Here is a 20,650-nt window from a genome sequence, read left to right on the forward strand (position 1 = left end):
TAATAAAAAGTTAAGGTGTTATCTGATATTCTGAATAATAAACCATCGTCAGACCGTAAACTCCCGATTTTATGTCCCATTTCTTTGTAATTTATGAATTATCTGCACATACACCTCAATGCCTTTATCTTTATATATTTTTTTAATTTATAAAATATCGGATAACGTGTTAACTTTCTAACCGTAAAACAAGTCATCTGATATTTTAAATAGGACACCGTCACTAGCCCGTAAACTCCAGATTTTATGTCCCAGCTCATTGCAATTTATGAGCCCGTATATACGGAAATTGCGAACGCAGATGACAGTTAACGACGTCGAGGCACCTTAACACCTTGTCGCCCGAGAAGTGCGTTAAAGGGGAGACAAGAACAAGAACAAGAGTAGATGAGCAGCCTTGAGCGAAAGAGGATGCCTTCATCTCCTGTTATTGGTATCCTGGCGTTGCGGCCCTTTGCTGTTTTATCCTTGACTGCATTTTGGCGGCACTTGCTTTCTGTTTTTCCACACTTTCCCACCCCTCTTCCGCCCACTGACATTTTCCCGGCCCGCCTCTTTGCAAATTACTTTGCAAAAATGAAGAGACATCCACTGTCGCTGACTTCACCTGCAACACTTCTAATTTGGAGAAAAAAATCATTATAAAGTAAAGAATTTATTTTTTCCATTTTAAAACAGTGTGATTTTATTTTAGAAAAAAATACTAAACAACACATGGTACTTACAAAACAATATATTTCGGTATTTTAAAAAGCCGAAAATATACATTTCCCTCAGTGCATAAATGCAAAACCATTTTAGAGGAGGAGAGTAGGGTGGATACTGGTGCCAGGACCAAGGACTCGCTGCATATCTATCCACAGCTTCGCAGCCTGTCGTCGAGTGTTTGCCATTGCCCGCTGGCATTAGAGAAATGGCGACGTTTGCCCGGTCGCAGGTCCTAAGTCCCTACTGCAGCTCCTTGATATCCTGCGTGGCAAATCCTGCAGGGGTGGTGGTCTCCTTCGGCCCCCGGGTTCATTTCTCAGCTGTCTGCTCGCTGTCTGTTTGCTGCCAGGCAAAAAGTCCGCACTCCACAGGCAAAACAGCAACGTAATCACCTTTTGCAATTAATTTAAGTGGATTTAGTGTGCGCCGGGTTTTTGCGTATTTGCCTGGCTCTTTTACTTCCTTTTTCTACGCCGAAAGAAATGGTTTGATGTTGCTTTATTTATATTTTATTTGTTAGCTTTTCTGAAGTTACAGGAGTAACTTGTAGTTTAGTAGCATAACACATTTATAAGATTTCTATTTCTTTATTAATTGAATTGAACAAAACCAAGACTTATTCTAAAATATTCAAGAATACAAACAAAAATTAATAAAATATCTGTAGTAAATTTTGTATATTTTATTCTAGAATCTTCTAGAACACTTACTTCCTTAACTTTACCAAACTATTTTGTCTTTTACTATATTCTTCATATAACTTTTTTAAAAATATTATATTTATATTTTAAATCTGAATAGGTACTATTTTTCTAGTGCATATTTTCCTAGATGTGCCTGTGTGACCATATTATCGCCATGTTGAAAAATGGCTGACTAAAGGTGTTGATGAGCTGCCCTTGTTGTTGCTCAGCTTTTGGCAAATGACTTTGACTCGAAATGGGGAATCCCCTGGATTCAGCCTTTTGCAGCTTCTCCTGTTGCCTGCGTTTTCAGATTAGACCCCGAACCCTGGGGTAAATGTGTATGCATATATATATATATGTATATATGGCTGGGTGTGTGGCTGGCTAAAGTTTGGCAGGTTGTAAGCGTAACGTTTCTAGTAGATTACACTCAAGGCATTTTAATGCACAACAAAAACTATTCCATAGCGGTTTTTCGGATAAAAGCGGACGAAATTTTTGGCAAGGGCGTAAGATTAATGCAAGTTGCAATTTATATTTACAGTCTTTTTGAGCCAGCAAAAAAGGAGAAGGCGATGGCAGAGGAGCTTATGGAATTTGGCTGGAAAAATGTAAATTGTTAATGTTTTTAGTGCAATTTGATTTGGCTTAAAAAAATTCCAAACTTTCTTAAATATCTAATGCATAGAAAATTCGTTTAAGAATCTTGAAAACCTAATGTCGTAACCTAAAACCAATAAAATACGGGTCAACAATTTTTTAAAATATTTTAGTGATTAATGCAAACATTTAAGGCAAATACTCCGACTAAGCCTATTTACTGAAACCCAAGGCTCATATTATAAATGCAGATCAGATTTCCATTGAAGACGCCAAGATAATCCCAATCAACAAAAAAGGCAATCAATCGTTTATCCCATCGACTCTAATCAATAGAAAAATCTATCGCTCTTTGAATAGAGAGATTACCAACTGCAACCCCGGAATTTATTTCAAAGTTTTTCAGTTTTGTTTATTTACAAAACTCTTGCCTCGCCAGCTTGCATTTCCAGGAAAATGCTATTGAAAAACTCAACTCAAGCCGATGCGCGACTGAAGTCATCTCAACTATTTGGATCGTGTGCTGTTGCATTTGATTTATTTACTTGACTTCGTGTATGGCTGCTTCTATATTTTTCTAGTCGTTTTTTTTTGTTCGTACTGCCTTTATGTACAGTAAAAATTCACATAGTTTATATTGACTGGAAAATAAATACAAATAAATCAACACAAATTGTGAGACGGTTGCTCATACGAAGCGTTGTCTCCTTCAAAAACGACTGCAGTTAATTTGTTGCGCTCACGTCGGCGTCAAGATATTTTGTTTACTTTAAATGTTTACACTGCATTTTCACAAAACGAGCATCTTTCGTAGAAATTCCCAATTGTAGCATGAAGTTTTCGAGGAAGAGGGGAGATTCTGCCGTTGTAGGTGGATGGATGAATCGGAACTATTCGGCCTGGCGTTAATCATTATTTAAATTTTTGATTTGTTCGTGATGTTTTAATGAGCTGCGAGTGGAGGGGAGCTCTTTCTTTTTTCCCTCTCTTGTTTACTTAACTTGGCCCCAGCTCATTACGCATGCAGTCACAGATTGCAGCCGGGGCTCTAAATGAAATTAACATAAATTTTTATGAGTGAGACCATGACTGTTTAACTTGGCCTTATGCTAAACTTCAATAAACAAAAGCATGAGGGGAAATAGAGTGCTGGACTTTAAGTTAATGAGTTGATTCTCCAATCCCCTGCATTTATTGATCTATCCCCAGTATTCCCTGGTCTAAACTGTTGCCACTTGAGCCCGGGCAATTCATCAATTCGTTCGTTTGCTCAACCAATTCAATGATGCAGACAGTTGAAAAAATAAATTTCCTTTCCCTTCCTTCCATTTTTTCTTTTTGTGCAAATCATGCATCATCATCGGGGTTCTTTTGTACCGTCATGAAGTCGTTTGTATCTATCAGTATGTTTTGGTATCGAAGTTGCATCCCACCGAAGTCCATGACATGTGAGTTTGTATCTCCAACTTCTCCTTTCACCTCCACACCCAGGAATACTTTTTGTGCCATTTGTGGGAGTTGCATTTTTATTGGAGAGTGTCCTAATGGCTAGACTAGTTTTTCCATGTGGCAGCAGCTGCTAAGTTGAGAAATTGAGATGAGAGATTTATGGGCTTCGGCTACTGGAGAAATGTCGGAAATGATTTCCTTTTGGGCAAGTTGTTATTCAGGCGATTTGAAGGGAAGTCCATTTCGTTTGATTCATCTCTTTTTATCCTTCTCTGGTAAGCATGCAAATGGGACACTTTGGTAGAGGGTTATCTGGAATACCTCTTGGTGTGATCTTTCATTTGGAATGACCATTGATATTGAGGAAAATGAATGTTTGTTTGTGTCTTTAATGTTTAGTAGACACTTTTTTATAAGCTTTTGTGCAATATGTCAGCGCCTTCCTCTGCGCTTCTCATAACATTGGAAAATTGCATGCCTCTCTCTGCGCTTCTCAATAACTCAATGTAAGAAGTTCTCGGCTATTAAAACATTTATCTGCGTTTTCCATGCAGCTTGGGGGATATTTTCCCGGCACTGGCATCGCAGCCAAATCCCCTATTGCCCATTGCACAAACGTTGTCTAATTTGCTCATTTCAATTTCATTAAGTTGGCAGCTCTGTTTGCATATTAGCAGGCCAAACAGACTGCCACCGGGTGGTTGAGCCAAACAGTTAAACAGCTCTCCACTGGGCCATAGCATCTGCAGTCTGCGAGGATGATACTGAAGCTGATGACTTTGTGGATCCGACGATGTTGGCCAATAACAACAGCAACACAAAAGAGGCAAAACGAAGGGGGAGGAATTGCCAGCAAGCTGCTGGCAATATCAGATAGGAGTACGAGCACCAGGGAATGGACAAAACACACGAAAGGCTGACTGCATAGTTAACTAAGCAAAGGGATGTGGATGTGGATGTGGATGTGGATGAGGATGTGGATGTGTGTGCCTTGGCTGTTAGTCGCTGCCTACAAGTTGGGAATCTGCTAGCCAAGGGCCTTCTCAGCTAACACTCCCCACCTCACAATCCGCGTCCACACGTATTTACCAAAAGTGAGGCCCGAGCCCAAACGCAAACACAAACACGGCTCCAAACCCAAACGATACCAACCACAACTTGGAGTAACAGAAGCAGAATCGGGAGAATCGGAAGAAGCAGAAGACCGTGGAGCTCCAGCAGCCTAAACGCTGTTGATACATTGGCCAAGTTGGCAACCAAATATTGTTGCAGCCAGATACAAAACAAGTCGCGCAATGGCACAGTGGTGCAAGGTGGTTAAAAAAAAGAAAAGTCTAAAAAAATCATTTAGATCAGTTTAACGTATTCCATATGACAAAAAGTATAACCATTTAAGAATTTTATTATTTAAAATTTATTATAAAATAAAATAAGTTTTGTTATGTAAATATTTTTGTATAAAACAGTTGTTATTACTTTAAATTAAATAGATTTTATTACCACTGTGCTGTGGTTAGAAGAACATTCAGGGAGCAAACGAGCGGCAAGCGGAGCGGAGTGCGGTGCTGTGGGTAATTGGCCAAGGTGCCCGAGTCCAGCTCTCGGCAGGCAACCAATCCCAAGCTCCCCGTCCCGTTGCCCGACTTCTGGCAACAATCCATTGCCTTCGCCACCTGGAGCTGGAATCATGGGACCGGGAAGACCTGGTCCGAGTCCGAGTCCGAGTCAGAGTCAGAGTCAGAGTCCGTCTCTCTATCGCTGCCTTTGCATCTCGAGACGAGTTTGCCAAGCAATAATTTTATTTTTAGTCGTCGTTCGTCGCATCCTCTGCGGCGCGCTCTTTTGGCTCGGTCCCTGCAATATCCATCCTGCGCTGTACCCCCTGTACTTATAACGACTTGCCGCTTGTGTTATTATCTCTGGGCATAAATTTAATGGCCAATATTCACAGCTCCACCCACTGTTGAAAATGCCGCCGGAGAGCGGAGAATGAAAAAATGAAATTATTTGTGGGCAATGGATGCGGCAAGGATGGAATCCGGGCAGCTGGGGTTAGGGCCTATAAATTATGATTTAGTTATGGCTTTTGGGTGTATGGGGAAGGAACCCAGGCAAATTGATTTGAAGAGGCTACCCGAAGGTTGTGAAACGGACATTTGTCACAGTTGGTTGACGGATGGATGAGGTGCACCGGCATCAGTTGGCGCCTTTTCTTGTATAGTATCTGCAAGATACAAATCATGCAGATACTTTTTCTGCAACACTTTTTCGTGTTGCGAAATCAGCAAAATGGGTTTGCCAATACCTCATGCCATATTTGGTGCGGGAAGTGCCCGGGGCAAGAAACAAGTTTCCATTGCCAGCTCGGCTGTTTTGAGCCATTAGACTCGGGTGCTCGGGTGTCAACCCAAGCAGTTTTTCTGTTCATTCGCTCATTTGTTTATGTTCGCTTATATTCAGATTGCGAAGCTATTGACAGTTGAAATTGCTTACAAGTGGCACACGCAAAGTTTTTGTGGCAGCCTCTTCGCCCGCGGATTTCTTCTGCCCATTGTACACTGTATCTATGAAGTTGTTTAAATCCGCGACAAGTGCCTCTTGAACTTGACGTTTTTGGAGAAAGACGGAGAGAAAAAAAAGAGACAGAGACAGAGGTGGCGAGAGTGTGGCAGTCTCAAGAGACAACGATACATTGTTGAAGTTGATGGCTTGAAGATTTATGCCACTCGAAAGCGCCAGCAACAACTTAAAAATATTACAACTTTATGGGGAAGCACCTAAACAGTGAAAACTTGGCATTTAATATGTAGTACAAACTTAAAGAATTATTAAACAATAAAACTGCAATACAAAGAATTTTTACTTTTAGCAATAACCAAAACTAGAAAAGCATAAAAAGTGAAACCTCTATACTGAACATTGAATTGGTTTTCCCTGAGACAATTGACTGACATTTTCTAAAAAGAAATATTCCTTAAACTTGTTTAGAAAATCAATTAAAAATTAATACTAATTTTAGTTAACATCAAAAATAGTCATAACTAATTGTTCATAAAGAACTTTGTTCAAAAATATTCAAAATTTTTATTAGTTCTTAAGAGTTTTATACAATTTCCTGTTATTCTTGTTTTCATGATTCTTCAAAGCTAATCTTTACTGTATTCTGATGCCTACGGCCACATTTCGCCGGGCGCTCGCCTTGAGCTCAAAAAAAATTGCCAACTGGCTATAAAAATTTTCCATACTCAACTCCGAATAAGAACAACGCAAAAGAGCCATCGAAAAAGAGTGGGGAGGAAATTGTTAGAGGCCAGAAGGACACCAACACGTGGCCATAAACTGGCGACAGGCAAAAACAATTTAGCTTATAGATTGGGAGGAAAATGTGCGGGGGATCGTTGTCATATTTTATGCCCAAATAGTTAAACGAATGCACAAACACACATAAAAACCAGCTGGAAAATTGCTTGTAAAACATTTTTGTGTGTGACATTGAGAAGGTGGTGGTCGAGGGGCGGCACGCATCTACAGCAAATCTCCGGGGCTCCTCCACACATTCCCATAAATCACAAAAAAGTATTTCCCATTTTTTCTCTCTTACACATATTTATATATATTTTTTTTTTTCGGCTACATTAATGCGCCTACACACATCTGTGCCTGTGGGGTTAAAAGGGGGAGGTTTTTTGGGGGATATTTGGTATGTGGCTGACAGCCTATTTGCGCCTCGTCGCTGGCGGGAAAATCCGGCAGCAGGAGCCGCATGAAAAGCCGGAGCTAAAGCGACTCCTTGCCTGGCTCCTGCCAGTCGGTTACTTCGTTTTCCAGCTATTTATGATTTGAGCGCGACAATTTTTTTCGCTTAGCTAAATACCCTTTGAGATCAAGGGTATAATGGGACAAATAGAAAAGAAGATCAAATATTTTAATATATTTTTTTTGAAGAACTTAAAGACTCTACAACATATATAAACCAGTAACTGGTTGGTTGCTTTTTAGTAATTGAATACGATACTTAATTTTCATTAGGAAATTCTTTCATAACAAAATAACATATAGTAACAAAAATGATTCAAAACAATAATTAATAATTAAAAAAAATATAATAAATTATTTTTACTTAAAGTTATGATGAAACATAAACTTGATCACTTAAAAGTGGTTCTAAAGTACTCGATTTGCTTTTTGAGATTCTTTAATGCAATCTTAACTTAAGCTGATTAAAAGGAACATGGATTCATTCATATTTTAAAGCCAATACTTGTATTTTAGACCTAGTCTATTAATACTATATATTTTCTATGCATTTGTAAACACTGGGTACGTTTTGTATCTTCCCTAGAACTTTTCACCACATTTATTTTATTGTTTTTCTTATTTGCTTATTTTGTTTTATTTGCATGCCGATTTTACCGTCCGCAGTTTGGCAGTGCAATGTTGTTTACTTAGCTGATGCTGAACGGGAGGCCAAGAGGATTTTTTTCTGGGGCGAAGTGAAGGGGCATGGTGTAGAGTCAACCCGTTGCAAACTCACGAATGTTGTACAAATGTGTGACATTTTTGTGCGGTGGCATGGAACCAATTTTTTTTTTTGGGGGTGGGGGATTTGAGGAGATGCCATGTGTACGTATCCTCTTCTTTTCGAACAACTCTGGTCCGCGCTCTGTCTGTTTGCTCTCTGCACACGCGTTTGGAATTGATTTTTATGCTGTGATTATATTTTCGAAAAGGTTGACGATGAGCCCGGGCCTATATAGGGGGTAAATGTGGAGCAGCCTCCATCGCCACTCCCCCAATCTGTTTGCCCAGCAACAATGAAGTGTCGCCCATGAGTCGAGAACACGCTTGAAAAAATATAAATTAAATTATGCGTTCATGTTGTTTTAATGGGCCTCCACATAAAGTCAGGGGGAGACTTTTTTTTAACAGGGGGTGGACAGATGCTGATAGTCCGTTGGTCGCTGCCCTCGCCGTTTTTTATGCGCCTTGTTTAACGATCGGAAGTTATATTCATAAAAATATGTCAATGAATTGTGAATTATTTATGGGGGGATAGCTCAGGAAAAAATGTCAACCAGATAAATAAATTACGCGTATTCAAGGGGTTTTGTTAAAAGTCGAAGAGTTTTTGCTCTTTTGCAATTGGTCTTTCTTTTATAAAAAATATGTTCATTGATGCTAAAATGAATTAAAATCATTATTTCTTTGGGAGCATGATTGTAATTTGAGTTGTATTTTTTTAAATAGGTCGAGAAATTTGCAAGCTTTTTTTAAATTAAATTTTGAGCTTTTTCATAAACCATAAAAATTCATATTGCAAATTTCGCTGCCTGTTATTACTGACATCAATGATAAATAACTTATTTACAATCCAATAACAGGGTATTCATAATTAAATTTCAAAAACTGCTATACAAAATTACACATACGCCGTATTAAACCAGAAAATCTGATGAAAAACACCACGAGAGTTGAGAGTCCACTTACATAAATTGGATTTTCTTGCATGGCCTCAAGGCCTTGTGCTCAATTTAGTTAGAAAAATGAGTCTAAAAAAAATGGTTATAAAAATTGAAACTGAATCTTAATTGCAATTAAAGTTGAGTGCTGAAGGAAAGGCGCAAAGTGAGCGAACGCAACGCGAGCGAAATGAAATGAACACCTTCAATTAAATTGAGTTTTGCGTTAGCCAGCGACCTACTTTTCAGCACACACACACGAAACACACCTAGTCTGAAAACCGGAGGCCGGGGGTTCCGGACGAGACAGGGACAACACGACCCGGAGAGCCGGTTCCGGGCCGGACGTCACTCTGCACTCGGCCAACAAAGTGTTGGCCAAAGGCTTAAATTTCAAACGACAATTAGAAAATTTGCAAATTACATGGACATAGATAAGCTCGGTGAAAAAAAAAAAAAAAACAAAAGTGAGGAGCGGAAATTTTAATGAAAGGAAAAAGTGAGAGGTGGCGGGGCATCCAACAACAACCAACAACAACCAACTGAAAGTGGCCCAGTCAGGTGGGTTTTTTTGGCCTGAGAGATATTATGGACCCTCCTCTCGTTTCAGCGGGTGTTAAGTTGGTAATTTTATGCCCGAGTTAACTTTTAATTTGTGTAAATGATTTTGTGGATTTTATGCGCCTCATTAAAATGAGTAGAAAATGCAGCCGAGACCAAGCCAAGACATAGCAGAACGGGATTTGCCGGAGACATCTCCGGATATATATTTTGATGTAAATGTGCGGCCATGGCCATGCGATAAATGCCCAAGATAGTTGAATGCTTTTCGGGGGATTGACAGATAGACAGTTTAATGCCCCTTGATTTGTGGGTCAGTCCAGCCAGGCAATCACAAAGACGGAGAGAAAGAGCGATGGTCTCAGTCAAATTAGGCAAATATCCCAATAAAGCTCACCGAATGCTTGGCATTTTGTAGGGGAGTTGGGGGGAAAAAAAACGAATGGAAAATGTTTGATTGGATGGGGATTCCAAAGTACCTTTGCTTTAATTTGAATGTATACAAAAGAAAATGTAAGAACGTTGAGGGATATAGCATTTCGCATTTCAGGTTTTGGAATTATAATTGTAAATTTTTGTTTATTTATTAAAAACTTTTTTTATTACATAAATCTTTTAAATATTTAAGTAAATAACTGTTGACTTTTGACAAAGCTACAAGTGATTTTTCAAGTGAATATACAGAGGTTTACTTACAGGATTTCTTTGTTGAAGTCACACCTGAAATGATAACAAAAACAGAATTCATTAGCAAAACAAACCATTTTTTAATATGTTTAAGTGCATTAAAAAATCATAATCAAAGAAATGTTATGCAAGCTATAACCCGCAGCTCCAGTAACCAAAAATTATTATGTAATCAAATTCGTAAATGCTTTATTGATGGCCTGACATGTCTCGCATACTCATACGCCCTGTTGGCCCAGCTGGAAAAGCCATTTGTCCCGCTGCTTTGGTTTTTGGCCCATTCTGAACTCATTTGAATTTAACACTTTTATATGAAACTCCCAAACGTCGCCGGCTCGTAAAAACAACAGCAAAAGCAACAGCAACAGCAACAAAGGAAAAAACTTTTTTGGCGCCGCACATTATTAAAATTTCTTTATGACAACCGAGTCGGGCCAAAAGCAAGTTAGGCTGAGTGTCGTGGAGCGTAGTGGAGAAGCTCCTCCAAAGAGCCGGTCCAAAGAGTCATCAACAGCCACAGCAAACGACGACAAAAGGCATAAAAACTGGTAACAAAATATTTGTATTTATACGTGTGCTTGTGTGTGTGTATGTGGTAACAACAGAAATTTGTTTTGGTCTTTAGTTTTAGCATAAATTAACATAAGATTTATGGCCGGTCCACTTGAAAATGAGACGAAACTAGAGAGGCCGTAAAGTTGCTCTGCGCTTAACAAGTGAATGAAAAAGTTTCGGGTTTTTAGGATATATTTTGAAGGAGAGAAGAGCTTTGCTTTTTCCGCTTTTGCTATGGAATTTAATGCGGAATATTCCCAACACAGCACGTGTTTTTGGCAAGGGAAAAGGAAAAACTTCCAGATCAACTGGCACTTCTTTTTCTGCCAGTCTGCTCTTATTTAACTTGACAACTTTGCAGCCGTCTGGCCACCTTACTCCCTTTATCCTCCACGTAATGGCACTTTTTCTTTCTTGACCATACACAAAACGAGCGCCAATCAAGGAGACATCAAAACCGTAACGTAAAACTCGTTTTTAATTAAAGGCATATTTATATCGCCTTGTTTTTAATTCGTTCCGTTTTCTTGTGGTTCATTTTATTTGCCAGTTAAAAAAAATACAATTCGATTTGAATGCTTAAAATCCCATAAATAATTGACAGATAAATGATATGATCATCGTGCTGCCGATGATTATCACAAATGATTTGTGCTCGATTTAATTGACGATGGGGGCGAGTTGAAAAATTATGAAATGCAATTAACTTATGTCTGATGTCTGAATTTGATATATGAAATTTATGATCTTTTCCATGAGGGTGGGTAAAAAAAAGGAGATACAAGAATATAGTAACGATACACAGAAGATAACTTTTAGTAACTATCTATCTGTAACAGTTATTACAAGCATTTGAGTCAATTAAATCAATTTTGACCAACATTTTTCTCTGTGCAGCCTTCGGAACTCTAAAAATTTGTAGAGTCTGTCAAGCGTTTTCCTTATTAGTGGTAATGCGGTGCCCACACCCCATTTCCATTGCACTCCTAGCCATCAAAGGGTTCCACACACACACTCCAGATTATTTCTCGCGGAAGTCACGTAGTCGCTGAACAATTTGAAAATGAGTTTTGTCGGTTTTACACTCACATATTTCTAGATTTCTTGTTCTGCACTTCGGTTGCGGTCAATGAAAAGCCGCCGCGCCAAGATTTTCAAGCGTGGCAAGAATTGAGCTGCCAGGAATTGAGGAATTGAGCAATTCGCACGTTTGCCTCACTCGAAACAAAGTAAAACAAGGAGATTGAACAATACGGAATACAGAAAATAATTCGAGTAGCGTTTTGTATTGATGGCGAGGGCCCAGACTTCTGGCTCGTTTCGTTTCCAAGAAATGCCATAAATTCATCAATTATGACGGCTGGCTATGTGGACAACATTGGACATTGCATCTACGGTTGGGGGTCTTTCAGCCTGTGGAGTGGGATTTCGAGGGGGCGGAGGACCCATGGGCTGGGCCTCCTGCTCAGATTGACAGCTGTCAAGCCCAGGAGCCGTAGTGGGTTCAGATGGCGCAGCCAGAAATGCACGAACAGCGTTCAAATTAAACGGAATACTTTTTAATTAAGGAAGTACAGAAGCTAAGGCAGAGCAGGGTTCAGATATAAATCACACTTGAATCACTTTAAAAATCTAAAAGTAAACTAATATATATCAGAAAGATCAACATTTACATTTATAAATTTAACTAAATAAAAAGTAATTAATGAGTAAATAAAAAAATAGCTTAAAAATGCAGTATCGTAGTTCAAATATATTTATTAAAATTCATTAGATTGAAAACTCGCGACTATGAAATGATGTAGTTATTTAAAAATATTTTCAATGTATTGAAAAATATATATTAAAAACTTTTTCAATGTATTTTATTCATGGTAAAATATCAAATTGCATAAATATATATTACAAATTTATCTTATTCCTAAGTTAACCAGCTTTACATTTTCTAAAGCAACTTTTGAACTAAAATATTTATGAAAAGTAAAACAAACCCCAATTGGTTCCCACAAAATTTTAACAAGCAGTGTTAGCCTTAATAAAATTTCCAATGAGTTCAAGCTGAGAAAACTACAAAAATTAAATAAACAATTTTATGCTCAACTTGCAATGAATTATTAGCTTTTGCTGTTAGCTTTGGACAACCATTAAAAATCATCTCCAGTCTCACTTCAAGTGTATCCATCCAAATAAAGATGTTGCAAGATAGATTCCCTGTCATAAAACAGTTTTACTAATCCATTTACGAGACTTTTTCTAATTCAATGGCAGCCATTAAATGGGCGATCAGCGAAGCAACAAATCTGGGAAAATGAACGAGGGGGAAAATGCATTTTCCTCACCCACAATTGCCAACACGTGTGCGGCACGAAAACTAAACTGGCGTCATTTAATTAACCCGCCAGTGCAGCAAAGGGGGTCCCCTTCGCCCCCTGGTAGAAATGTTAACCCCTACCGCACACGGCGACCACATGATGATTACGATGACGATGAGGGTATCACTGTCTCCCTCTCATTCCATCTCCCCTCTCCCTTTTTCTTTTTACCAGGGGTTACGCCTGGGCTTAGACCTCGTAAAATCGGGGAAGTTATTTTTATGCGCTTTTAATAGACTCACGCTTAGAACATCACCCCTGCCTCACATCGTATTTCATGTTTATGAATGCATTTTTATTATGATTTCAGCTCTTTTTGTTGCTTTTCCTTTGTATTTGCTGTTTCATTTGGTATAATTTTCATGGCTTTACTTTATGATCGTTAATTTTTACTGGGTAAAAGTTTACGACAATTACGAGTGTGGGTGAGAGAATAAAAATGAAGGGAGGGGGCAATTAAACTAGAGAAAGTCAAACAAATCTCGAACAAGTCGTTAATATTGATTTGAGTTAGGCAACAGCTCAATTCGTTCAGCCTCGAATATTGCAGAGCAAATTAGAATGGATATTGTTAATATTATAGAGACATTCTCCCAACTAATATTAAAATTTAAGTGGCAGTATGGGGTTAAAGGGCCAAAAACACACACAACCCCAAACAGCCCAAAAGAAACAAACCGAGGACAAACTCATAAATCTTTGCAAGGGACTCCGTTTTCCCCTTTTCTTGCGAAATCCGAGGAAACATGCCATAAAACACATGAAGAAGTGTGTAAATAACAGAAGGGGCTGCAGGATGAGGAAAACCCAGGACCAGGAGCAATGAAGAGGAAGTAGTGGAAATCTAGTGGAGCAAAAAGCGTTGGACACCTTTAAGAATCTGTTTTTGCCTCGCGATTTTTCCCCCCACCAAACCACAAACAATCTCACAAAATTTATGTGCGAGCATTTTTTGTTTGGAATGAAATCAAAAACAGACCTCCACACAGGGGGTGGGTCATTAATTTATGTAAAGCACAAATTATGATTGGGCGGTGTGGGGCATGGCAGTTGGGTGATGGTCAGGGTTGTGCAGAGAAAGAAACCATAAATATACATTTTCCATATTGCTATCAGCGCTTATCAGATGCAGAAGACATTTATCTAAGTTAATTAATTATTATAATGTAACATAAAGATATCAGAATAGTTTTTGAAGTATTGTCGAATTCTTTAAATAAAATCAATCCTCTTAATTATTTGATAGATACCTAGGTAGATATTTTTAGGCTAAATGCTAGGTGAAAATATTTTTTAAAGTATTAAATAGTGTTTTTTGAAAGCAAATATTTCATATTTTATGTGTTTTCTTTAATCTCTTAAAATCAAAATAAAATTGACTGAAACTATATCTTTAGAATTTTGTTAAGAGTGTTTTAAGTGAAAGAAATTCTAATAGGCAATAATCTTCATCATATTATTATTAAAAATATTTTTAAATACGCAATTCCGACACAGTTTTTTCTCTGTGCAGCTATTTCATTCAGTGGCATCCTTCCAACTAGGCCTATACCAAGTGAAGCGGTAGCAGTAGCAGTAACAGCAGCTGTAACACGTTGATTATGCAAGCTTCATGATGAAATCCCCGGAATGTGGACGATGATGATGATAATGGCGCTTGGGGTCTCTGCGGTTTCTTTCGGGGTTTCTTGCTCTGGTTAAGGGTAAGTGAAAAGTACCGCAGCAAGAGGAAGCCGTTGCTGCCTAATGGCGCAAAATGTTCACAGTTGGTGAAGAAGAACCGAAATGATTTATGACACAAGGAAGTTAATTTATTAATTTCGCCAGGGCTCCGAGGATATATGAAGGGACTGAAATGTTTACAAGCTTTCATTTTTCCGCTCTAGGGGCTCAAAACACAGCGGCATGAAATTAGAAAAAACGTAAAAAAAGACAAAAACCACAAAAACAAGGTCATATATATTACAAAATCTGTTGAGTAATACAAAAAATAATATAAGAGGATGGGAATTTAAATTATAAAATTTTTTATTATATCTTAAATTTTGTGTAATAAACAGTTTTTGTAAATTTAAGTCTGTGAACTACCATACTTATTTAAACGTGTAGCTCACAAATTATATAATTATTTTAATGTTGAAATTTTGTTTTCATATTATAAAACCGAAAATGAAACCTTGAGTAAACAACTATATTTCATCATCTCCCTAGGAAGCCCTAACGTCACTTTACCACAAACCAGAACCAAAACCAAAACCATCGAACAATTTTAGAGGAAAACTCAATAAAATCAAATTTAGCTCATTGGCAACGGAACGAAGGAATTGATTGCAAGCCGTTTGCTTCCACTTTGATCTAAAGGCACTCAAAGATTTCGACCATTTCCCATAAATTTGGGGGACCAGCGTTCATGCATAGAAAATATTTGTTAGGCGCTGATGGAGAGCAAATAGTTTGGAATATTTTTGCTTTTAAATTTTCAACATTTTTAGCTCTTGATTAATTACACAATCAACAAAAAAAATTCCTCAAAAATGTAAAGCATTTCAATCGGCAAATGAATGAATAAATAAATCGCTTATTAAATCATTGAAATTTTTGCTGGCCAAAGAATTAACGCGTTGACAAACAAATTCATTGGCGGATTGCGATAAATGTGAATAAAAATATGACGAAGGCGAAGCGTTGGCGGTCTGTAAATCAAATGATTACAAAGAACACTTTTCCCCATATTCAAATGAAAAAGAGATTTTCCCCGCGGTCTCTCATTTCGTTTTCATTTTTAAATGTTTGAGCAGGCGGCCATTAAGCTGTCAGCGGTTGTTCAGACGGAAATGAGCAAATGGGAAGATGGCCTAGGTCGGAAAAAAGAGGAAAAAAGAGGAAAAACGAGGCTGAAACAGAGACAGGAAGTTCGTTGGTGCTGAGTGCGTCGCGTGAAAAACATCTCAACGAAGTGTGTACCACAGAAATTCGCAGCCAAAGCGAGTTAATTTTGATGGATTTTCCATGCCAACTTTAAAGGAAGCAGCGGATAAATAATTGAAAGGCGTGAAACAGTTGTTGACTGACGAAAAGAATCATTCACGTTGTGGCATTCACTTAGTATGCATTATTAAGCAATTTTCCTTTTTTCCCGATTTTATTTTTGCAAGTAATTTAAGCTGGGGGTTGTAAATCGATCAGGGGTTGGTAAAGGTTCAGTTATTTGTATTGGGGAAAAATAAAACATGGGTAAACGTTATACCAAAATGAAATAATTTAAAAGAATATTTATTTGCATAAAAATTATACCACATTGAATGAAATAAAAAAATACAATTTTAATAACAACGAAATTAAAGTTAACGAAGTAAAGCTCGTCATAAAAGCCCCTCATAAAGCATTTAATTCATAAATATTCCACCTATTCCACTTAAGTGAAACAAAAAGCTTTTCCAACATCTGTTTTTTTCATTTTCAATGGAGCCATTATGGAAGCGAAACAAACACGATCTAATAAATTCTTTCGTAATAAAAATACATCATCAAATAAATAGTGTTGCCTGACTGCCGTGCTCCATATAACTATTTGGCAAATAAAATAAATTGCCCAGAGCTTTTCCGCTCCTTCTCACTCGAATCTCCCCCTTATTTTCTCGGCTTATCTCTGGCCACACCAGCAACGTGAAATGGGGAAAATGGCTGAAAGGTGGGCTAAGGGCCTGAACAACCCTTAAATCACATTTTGCCTAATTTTTCGCTGTCAAAAAACCTCATTATCTTTCCCAGCCTGGCAATGGCATGAAAATGGAGCAGGATAAAAAAACATACGAGGAAATTGCTTAATGGGGGGACTCCCCCCCAGAAACACACCCAAAGCTGAATTTTGTATACACTTCGAGGAAAATTGTCATTAAATATTGTAGTTTTGTAAGCAATTCCACGACAACTTTTTTAATTACTTCATTTATTAAAATATATATATTACAAAGGTATTAAAATGACACAATTTAAAAGAGTGCTATTTAGGAGCTTATTGTAGTTTATACATAACAAGTTATAATTGCGTTAAAATCGAATGTATAATTTTGAATAAAAAATTTAAAATACATAAATTTCTAAAAATGCATCAAAACTAAATGTTATGTTAAATTTCACAGAGTTTTCTTAGTGTATAGAGCTATAGATCTGACGGCCCTTTTGTTTTACCTTGTGGAGTTCGAGAAGTTGCCCTTGAAAAATTGCTGGCTCGTATGTCAACCCCCGAGAAGAAGGAGAATAAGACGAGATTGGGTGAGAAGCAGAAAGTTAGTCAAACTGAAAAAGTCGAACGTGTGTAATTTATTTAAATTTAAGGGGACCCGGCTCAGAAGTCAAGAGTTTTGAAGTGCGTAACGCTCTGTTTTTCCACTCCATTCTTTCTTCTTTTGGTACTATACTTCAACCCCTTTTTTCGGCCCACTTGAATATTGTTTTCTTGCGTAATCTTTGTGGCACGCCCACACCTCCCACCTTTTTCCGGTGATAGTGTCGTTCTTTTGCCCCCATTGACGTTTCATATTTATTAATGAGGCGCATTTGTGTTTGGAATTTATAATTGGCGGGATGGGCGGCCGCTTCTTGTACTTCTGGGGGCTCAAATGTAATTGAGTAATTAACATAAATTATAATACATAATTTGCGCTCGCCTCTTTCCGTAATTGTTGTTAGGTAAATTGGATTACAGGCAAGCTCGCCAAAGTTTTACCCTCCAGTTCCCTATCAGCATAAATGAAAATTATTGTTTAGGCCCTATCGTGCAGTACATATATATGCTCAAAGGAGAATTGGAAATGCGATAAGCAATTTATGTTCAAAGTTTCAGCCGCTGAAAAGTTTGCCAAGCATTTTGTTTGTACGTCGCTCAGAGCGAAGTCAAACTAAATCGAAATCAGCACAAATTCTCAGAATGATGCTTACAATAAAATCACAGCAAATGTGTGTGGCGACAAAAGGGGAATTTATTGACAGGGAAGGGGTCATCATCAAAAGCAGATTGCCGCTTTTTGTCCTTTAGCAGGGTAGAGAAAGCTATAAACGAAATTGTGGGAACATATTATGAACGATTATTTAGATTTAGATTTTGTTGAAAAAAAGTGACATTAAATTTTTAAACGTAGGTAGTATTGAAAAGGTTTTCTTTTAATATTCATCAATATTACAACTAAATAGGTAATAACCTTTTCATTACAATTCACTTATCTTTTCCGAAAGTAGGGTATAATCTGGTCCTTAGAATCGGCAGACATTTATCAAATAAGGCGAACACATGACACCACAAGCCCGCTTCTACTTGATTGCTGCTTTTGCGGATGTTGTTAGTTTTTCTTGCCTTGCTTTGTGGGCAGAGTCGCTGGGGCAGTCATCCGTCAGAAGTGGAAAGTTGGCAGTTGGAGCAGCAGCCCCGACGCCATGTTGAATTTTCCTCTGTGGCACCCAGCCGGGTCCTTTAAATGTGCGTTTGTATCTGCGTCTGTTCCCTGGTATCATCCCACCTTGTTGCTGTCTGTCGCACACACATCAACAGCAGCAACATAGGCAGCAGCAACAGCAACAGCAACATAGGCAGCAGCAACAGCAACTCGAGATACAGCAACATCATTGCTGACATCGGTAACGCTTCTGGGATTTTTGGCCCATAAGCCGAGTGTGAGGGAGACGCCAAATGGCAACTCTGTGCATAATTTTGCGCCTTGTTGTCATGTTTCAGGACTCCCGTCCTGGCTCCCTGTATATTCACGTGCGTATGTGTTTTCGTAGGGCCTTGTAAAATGTAAATAAATGCAAGGGGACACGACCGAAGGGGAAATCATTTTTGTTTGGTTAGTTAGATTATTTAAAAAGGTTTATGCGGTGGCAACACGTCAAAAAAGGTTATTGATAAGCAATTAAAATGTTGCCCCTTGGTTTACAAATGTTTACATTTTTGGAACTATTAAATAAACAATTTGCGTATCCTATTTTAACGTTTGAGTAACTGAACATTAGAGCTTAATTTTTTTTTTTATAGGTAATAAAAACCTTTCTAAAAATGTTAAGCTATTTTTTATAATTTAATAATTATTTAATTAATTTAAGCCTAGAATATAATTGAATTGCTATAAAAATGCATTGTGCACAGTAATAATGCTTTACAGCTTTAAAATCGAAAGCTACATTTCCACTTTTTACTACTAGTTTGAATGATAATACCATAAAAAGTTGTCAGTCTTATGCAAGAAAAAAAGATTTAAAGTTATTAATTTAATATATTTTTTTAATTATTTAACAAAGCCAAATATTATTTTTTGTGCTAGGATCATGACATTCGCTCCGCATAAACCATTTTAAAGTGCGTATGCTGGGGGCATGAGTTTTGGGTGGTATCTCCTGTTCTGGTTTCAACGCCTTGTTGTAAAAGCTTTTGGTCTCCGCCTTCTAACCCCAAAGGGGTTTTCTCTGAGCCCCGCTCCAAATATATTTACCTATTCCAGGGCTCACTTTTCCAAGTTGCGTTGCTTACGCAGCTATCATCAGGCCAGAAAACAACAATGCCAAGACAAAAAGCCTCCTCTAAAACTGTTGCCTCTTTTCACCCCTCGAATTCCTGGTTCTGCCAAGTTAAGCGTCAAAAGTTTTGATAGCCTGTGAGCTGCCTACTCAAGTGACTTGACCCCCTTTCCTTGGGCTTCAGTTCTACGTTTTCTTTTAAGGAACGCAGCCCGAGAAGGCAGTCGGCATTTTTCATTTTTAGTTGGGCAAATTTTTAACACAAAACTTTTATGTAAAATGTCTTCCCAGATAAAAGTTTAAATTGTCAATTGAAAATGTTGTTTGGCAAAAGTTTTTTTGATTAATTTTCACAACGCTGCGTTGACAATGAAGCGATGGGCGGAAAAGCGAAGAGGGAAAATTCAGCGAATGCGGCACGAGGCAAACAAACAATTGAGCACATTAACGCTTAGAGATACACAGAAAATGGGGAGGGAAAAAAGGAAGAATAAAGAAAGAAATGAAGGGACTACAACGATTTGCATGTGAATGTGTTGAAATAGAATTTGATGACGAAAACAGCAAACAAAAATAAATAGCAAATAAATTAAAAGGAATAAAAGAGAGAGTTTTGCAATGAAAACGAATAGAGTATTGGAATAAAATATTCATTAAAATTGAATACATTTATGGAGCTTAAGCTTAGGAAGTTTTCATGATTTTCTAGCAGTTTTGATATACTTTATACTTTTTTTCAGCCTATCATAGTATTTTTTTTAACATTTAAAAAAATAAGAAAAGGGTTCGAATTTTCAACATTCTTAACCAAAGTTAGCTAACACTGCTTATTAAATTCTTATTCTGGTTTAATCCAATTACCATCGAATTTCTTTTCACATATACTTTCTCTACACTTGCTGTTGGATTTTTTGTGTGTCGCATCCTTTGTCAAGCTCATTGCCACTTGCCTCGACTTTTCCTCCCTTTGATTTAGTGTTCGAAAAGCCATTTTGTACAATTTCCACACGATTGATTTCGCAAATTTTCGCCGCAACAGAGTCTGCAGGCTATATTTATACCC

Source organism: Drosophila gunungcola (genome assembly GCF_025200985.1).
Source record: "Drosophila gunungcola strain Sukarami chromosome 3L unlocalized genomic scaffold, Dgunungcola_SK_2 000002F, whole genome shotgun sequence".
Classification (NCBI taxonomy): Eukaryota; Metazoa; Arthropoda; class Insecta; order Diptera; family Drosophilidae; genus Drosophila; species Drosophila gunungcola.